Source organism: Aethalodelphis obliquidens, unplaced genomic scaffold (assembly GCF_003676395.1).
Source record: "Aethalodelphis obliquidens isolate GAN/ISIS:26980383/991018 unplaced genomic scaffold, ASM367639v1 scaffold18, whole genome shotgun sequence".
In the NCBI taxonomy this organism is placed as follows: Eukaryota; Metazoa; Chordata; class Mammalia; order Artiodactyla; family Delphinidae; genus Aethalodelphis; species Aethalodelphis obliquidens.
In genome coordinates, this window is record NW_020837962.1 from 19526185 (window position 1) to 19533631 (window position 7447).

The following is a 7447-nucleotide window of genomic DNA, read 5'->3' on the forward strand; positions in this document are numbered from 1 at the left end:
AACCCGTGCCCCTTGCAGTGGAAGCACAGAGTCCTAACCACTGGACCACCAGGGAATTCCGAATCCCAGCTAGATTATAAATTCCTACAGTCAGACACGATGATTTTTATGTCTTTACATCTCCCACAACACATTACTAGAAAGCCTGGTAAGTGGTAGGGTTTATTACTTTATTGGGTTCTCAGGTTGATTTTATGTTTCTGGCAATTGTCTCAATTAATGTTGAGTGGAAAAGCATAGTTTTTCTCTGTGATATAGATATCCTAATTTTTCTTAGATAACCTACCATGAAATTGCTATCTATGAATTCCAGTGTCATGCAGGAAGTTGAGAATGGCCAGCAAACCCTAGAATGGCTATGCTTTGCCAAACAGCCACAAGACACTGCCTTTGTTTTTATAGCACTAACTCACATAGATTTTTCATAGTCAGTTCAACTTAAAACAACAACAATCAGATGACTTAACAGAGAACTTTATCCTTTAATCCTTTTAAAGGATTTATCCTTGTAAAGGAAAGATTTGCCATATTCAGGTTCTTAGAACATTCCCTGGGCGTCATGGCTAAGCGCTGACCTCAGTACGTTTGGAAAATATATTCATTTATGGATATTGTTGCTTCATTACCCTTTGATGAGCCTTGATAACTCACATACGCCCAGATTAACTCAATCTGATTATATCTAACCCTTGCAGTAAATTACACTTTCTTTTTCTTTTAATAAGAACTTATTATTTTGGAATAATTTTAGATTTATAGGGTAATTGCAGAGACAGTACAGAGAGTTCCCATACACTTCTCACGCAGTTTCCCTTAATATTAAGATCTTACATAACCATGGTACAATGATGAGAATTAGGAAATTAACTACTAATGACATGACTGTTAGCTAAACTCCAGACTTCATTGGGATTTCAGCAGCGTTTCCACTAATGTACGTTTTCTCTTCCAAGCTCCCATTCAGGATCTCAGATGGCATTTAGTCATCATATGTCCTTAGTTTCTTCAGTTTCTCACATTTTCCTTGTTTTTCATGACAGTTGTGAGAAGCTCTGGTCAGGCATTTCATAGAATGTCCCTCAATTTAGTTGTGTCTGCTGTTTTCTCATGATTATACTGGTGATATAAGCTTTTGGGAGAACACACAGAGGTGAAGTAACCTTCTCACAGCATCATATCAGGGGTACCTGACATCCTCCGAACATTATTGGTATTGTTAATCTTGATCATTTTGTTCAATCGGTGTCTGCCAGATCTTTCCACTGCAAAGTTTCAATTTTTCCTTTCCATACTCCGTTCTTTGGAAGCAAGTTACTAAGTCAATCCTACACTCAAGAAGGGGAGGATCAAACTCTACCTCCTGGAGAGGGAAGTATTTACATATTTTATTTAGAATTCTTTATAAGGAGGATCTGTTATTTATTTATTTGATCATTTCTTTATATCAGTATGGGTTCATATGTTAGTTATTTTATACTCTTGGTTATAATCCAGTGCTATGTTATTTATTGCATTGCTCAAAGTTTTCCAGCTTTGGCCATTGGGAGCTCTTTCAGATTAACTTCTGTGTCCCTTTGACAGGCCCCCATCCTTTTGCTTTTGGAGCACTTCCTTAGGTTTTGGCACCTTAAGATGTTCCAGACTCAGTTTATACTTTGCCTGCCCCAGTCCTAGTATCAGCCATGTCCCCGAGGAGCCCTGGTTCTTTGCACTGAAAAATGGTATTTAGAAACCAAAATCTGGATGAGGGTATGCTCACTGCTATTGGAGCTGTCACTGCTTCTAGGCACTCTCAGGACACAGCTTCAGGTAATATATGTATGTATAATGACCCGTGCATACTAACATAATTACAAATTATCTATCTATATCTATCTATCTATCTATCATCTATCGATCTCAATTTACCTATTAAACTGAATATGAGTTCATACTGATGTCTCCTACTTAAAGGAAATTAAAGGACTTCCCTGGTGGTCCAGTGAGTAAGACTCTGCAATTCCAGTGCAGGTGGTCAGGGTTTGATCCCTGTTCAGGGAACTAGATTCCAAATGCCACAACTAAGAAGTCCACATGCTGCAACTAAGAAGTCTGAATGCTGCAACTAAGAAGTCCACATGCCACAACTAAAGATCCCGCATGACACAGTGAAGATCCCACATGCTGCAACTAAGACCCAGTGCAACCTAAATAAATAAATAATTTTTAAAAAGTAAATTAAATTTAAATTAAATAAAAGTAAATAAACTGAGGTGGTTCTAATGCCTTAGCAGCCTATGTAAACAAACCAAAACTTAAGCCTGAAATGCCTCAAGGTTAAGAAATAAACACCTAAGGACAACCAATCACAAAGAGCCAACCAGGCTTTCCCAAATAAGGCAACCACTTAGCACTATAGCCAATCAAATAACTTTCTTGTTTTGCTTCCACATCTTCTCTATAAAAGCATTTCCCCAGCTCTTGTCAGTGGAGCACTCCTGCCACTTCCAGTTTGGTGATGCCTGATTTGAATCAATTTTTGCTCAAATAAACTTAAATTTTTAAATATACCTCAGTTTATCATTTAACAACAGTAAGTCAAAGTATAGATACACTTATCATCTTGAATCAAAATGCTGTTGACAGAAGAACATGTTTTAGAAATTACTCCAGTTTGAAGGTGTTAAAGTAACCAGATTAGGCCCAAGATGGAGTCACTCATGCTAAGCCCCACATCAGCAAACCAAAACTTAACTAAGGCTCAGCTCTCCCAGAAAAGGAAGGCCTGGGTCCACCAATCACACTTCCCTGCCCGGCACAAGTTACCTGAGCTGCTCCAAGACTGCCCTTTGCTCCACAGAAGGAAGGAACCCTACTTAGCGAATCAGCAAATGCCCAGGATAACTTCCTTGTTCCCACTCACTTTGGTCTATAAAAATCTCCCACCTTGTACAACTCTTGGGAGCCCCTTTCTATCTGCTGGATTGGATGCTGCCTGATTTATGAATCACTTTAAAGCCAATAAAATCATTAAATTTACTCAATTGAATTTTAAAGATCTCTAATTTCTAGAGAAAAAGGTAAAGGAAGTAATTGAGAAATGAGGGAATCTAAGATGTTCTTGCTATGGGATTTTTTTCTTTTATTCCTGGAATTTTCTCATTTAGAATAAAGTTTCCCTTTAAAGGCATGTATGATTGCCTACAGTCAAGGCTCTTGAGGGCCCAGAACCCTGGGTTAGTTCTGGCTCCTGAAGAGTTTAGATTGCACCCCAGTGGAGTACAGCCCCAAGCCCCAAGGGTCCACTGGACAGAACACCCAGAAGTGGTCCAGGGCCTCTGGCTCCTTTGTTTCCCTGCTGTGGACTCAGTGCCCAGGGCACCCCACTGCACGCACACACACACCTGGTATGTGTGTATGGGTGTGCACTGCTCAAATGTTTGCTGGCTGAATGATACAATAACCAAGTCTTGCAAGTCTAACAGCTATTACCTCCTGTATTAATCTGTCCAGGCTGCCGTTAACAAAATATCACAGACTGGGTGACTTAAATGACAGGAATTTATTGTCTCACAATTATGGGAGGCGGGAAGTACAAGATCAAGGTTTTGGCAAGGTTGGTGTCTCCTGAGGCCTCTCTCCTTGGCTTGTAGATGGCTGTCCTCTCCCTGTGTCCTCATGTGGCCTTTCCTCTGAGGGCATGCATGTCCCTGCCTCTTCTTATAAAGATACCAGTCCTATCGGATTAAGGGTCACTCTTATGACCTCATTTAACCTGAATCACCTCTGTTTTATTTTTAATATTTATTTATTTGGCTGTGCTGGGTCTTAGTTGCAGCATGTGGGATCTTTGTTGCTGTGGGCAACAGGATCTTTAGTTGCAGCATGTGGGAGCCAGTTCCCTGACCAGGGACCGAACCCGGGCCCCTGCATCGGGAGCGCAGAGTCTTAGCCTCTGCAGCACCAGGGAAGTCCCCTGAATCACCTCTTTAAAGACCCTGTCTCCACATAGTCACATTAGGGGTTAGGGCTTCAACATATGAAATTTGGGGAACCACAATGCAGTGCAGACACCTCTCCTCACCTGCAGGTCCCTCACCCTCCTTCTCCTTACATACGTAATTCCTTGTCTTCTCTCTCCATGGACCCACTTTCTCTTTTTCTGTGGTTTTGCTTCATTCGCTCTTTTAAGCATTCACTCAAGAGAGTGGAATGTGCTGAGTTCACAATCCTGGGGCCCGTGGTTTCGCCTCAGACCTGTTTTGCTTGGCTTGACGATCAGGGCCCTCCTGCGGGTCACCCCCTCTGGGTTTGCTACAGTCCACACCACCTCTGTGCCCTCGCCCTGGGCCCCCTGGCTCCTGCTCAGGCTGGTCTGGCCCCCATGGATATTCATGAGTGGAACCCCCAAACTAGACCCTCTCAGTCCCAAATTGTAAGAAGAATCTGACCTGCACAGTTGGGCTCACTTGGTGGCTGCTGACCCCCACCCCTCCCCAGCCAGAGAAGTTCAGAGAAGAGGCCAAGGACAGGAGTCCCTGTAAGAAGGAGCTTTGGTGGTTCAGAGGCAAAGACTGGCAAAGAAATAATTGGCACCCCTGGTCCACATCTTAAAGGAGATTCCCAGCCTTTCTCTCTCTGCGTCTGTCTCTCTCACCCAGGCATGTTTTAACCTGGCAAAGGAACCATTTCTCACGTTGTTCTTATTCGGCCATCACACACACACTGTTAACAATACAGCACGACACACACACGCACCCCACTAGTGATACCCCACACCACCTACACACCCACTACACACAAGCCCACTACACAGATACCCCACTAGGCAAACGCATACTCACTACTCACACCCCCACCTGCAACCTCTCCTCACACAACCCCAAAACATATACACCCCACCACTCACATGATTCCACCAAGAACCTCCCACTACACGTACCTCACTACTCACACAACCGACTGGTAAGCACTCCACTGCACATACGACTCACACACATATACTGCAGTACTCAGCACACACAGTGCTCACACACACTCCTACCCCAGTTACCAATGCTTACACACAGCCTACTACATACACACACAAAACCCCCTGCACACACACCCCGCTACTCACATATACACATGAACACAGCCCACTGCACCCATATGCCTCAAACACACACCCATGCACACTCACCCACACACTATATTCACTCCCCACCACTCACACACACCCCACTACACACAGACCTCACTATGCACACAATCTACACCCCTTCTACATATATGTACATACACTACATATATGCAACCCACTTCACATATATGCACCTCTACACACAGACACATACACTTTCACTCCACTAGTCATACCCCCATATCCACACACACTCATCTGTCCCATTACACACATGCACACAGACCCATAAACTCATACACACAAGTTTTACCCCTCCTTTTCTAAAATGTTGCTGACAGTGCTCTCCCCACCCCTGAGCCTCATATCCAGGACTGTCCTTCCTACCTGTCCAAATTTCATTTGTAACCATTCCCTACTGAGATCCCTTTCTTCAGCCAGGCTGATCACCTTCCTTCTTTGGAGACTGTGAACTCCTCCTGATTGCCTGGCACTCAGAAGGGGTCCAATAACTTTGTGTTGAACTGAATTCTCTCTGTAAATGTTCTCTCCTTTCTTTGCCCCAATCAAATATTTACATCCTTCAAGGGGACTTCCCTGGCGGCCCAGTGGTTAAGACTCCATGCTTCCAATGCAGGGGGGGCGGGTTCGATCCTTGGTCAGGGAACTAAGATCCCACATGTTGCACAGCACAGCCAAATATTTTACATCCTTCAATACCCAGCTCACATCCTCAATGAAGCCACCAAACGGTAGCTCCCTTATTTGATATTCTGTTAGGAAGTGCTCATCTGGGAATTCCCTGGTGGTTAGGATGCTCCGCTTTCACTGCTGAGGGCCCGGGTTCAATCCCTGGTCGGGGAACTAAGATCCTGCAAGCTGCTCGGCCAAAAATATAAAAAACAAAGGAAGTGTTCATCTATTTTGCACTATACTGCTTCTTCCTTATGTACCAGGATATTAAAATTGAAACTGTGATCTAAGTCAGTAGATATTAGACACCAAAGTGAGTGTAAGACTTCCTGAAGAGTTTTCAAGGTAATTAGTCAAGAACTTGTTTCCTGACTTTTGAGCTCCCTCACCCATTTCACAAACGTAAGAGTTGAGAAAGTAGAGATGGAGGTGGAAGGGAATTTATGGGGTTTCTTTGGAGAGAGCTACTGCAGCCCGTCCCATCACCTTGGGGAGTGGCAGAGGAACTATCTCCTTGACCTCAAACTTAAAGAGCGGGATCCAACGATAAAACTCAGAGACAGGTTGACATGCACTTGCTGCAGAAAGCATGCAAGTTCAAGGGTCCTAGCAGGGTAGTCAGCACAGTGGAGGGATGTGGGTGGGAGTATAACTCCACTCTCATTAATGGTGGGGCAAGGACATGGGAAAGAGGCTTATGTGGACCCACGTAAAGCCCTTCTCATCCCAGGAGGGCTGCCTGGGAGAGGAAGGGGATCCCACTGGTGAGAGTCAGTGTTGAAAAGGCCTGCCAGATAACCAGGGCCAGGGGGGCAGCCCGCTGGCGAAGGGGCCCAGGAGCAGCAGTTGGAGGAGCCCAGCGGGGGCCTCCAGAGGCCCTGGCAGTGCCCACAAAGTAGTCACTTGAGAAAATCTGTTGGGCCTGCAGGCCTCAGAGCCAACTCAGGATGGTAGCAGGCTCCAGCTAAGCGACCACCACCCTTTCCGCACACCATCCTCCTCCACCACCCTGCAGCCCCCAGCCTGCTCTTGACCAAACATGACAGTGTGGATTAATCTGTTAGGCTGCACATTCTTCATGTCTGAGTTTCCATCTGGTCTTTTGCCCACTGGCAGGGAGAAAGCTTCACCCCTGAGTCGAGGCTAAAGGAACAATAGGTGACAGGGAAGTTTCATTATGATTACATCCCAGTGTCCTCCTTGCTCAGCATGCTGGTTACATGCATGTTTCCTACTAAGTTCTTTAGTTTTTATGTCTGACCACCTGGTGTTTCAAACGTGGCGCCTGCATCTTCTTTCACCTGCCACACTATCTGACGCTTGACTGGGGAGTTAACACTGGGCAAGCAGGGAATCTGGCAGAGCTGGGGGCGGGGGACTGGATGTGGCCCCCCTCTCCTGCTGTGGTAGACGGGCTGTCTCACCAGCTGCGGTGTGTACCCAGTGTACCGACTGTTCTTACTTTGGGTCCATGTTGTTTATCATTCTTTAAGGGAGGAGCCAACCCACTGAATTTCCACAAACTTTGCTCATTCCAAGGAGTTAAATGTAACAACAGTGCTGTTTTCAGAGGAGCACTGTAAATATCTTATTTCAATGACATCTGCTGGACACTCAGTGAAGCACCATATGTGTGATTTTCAAAGTGTATTT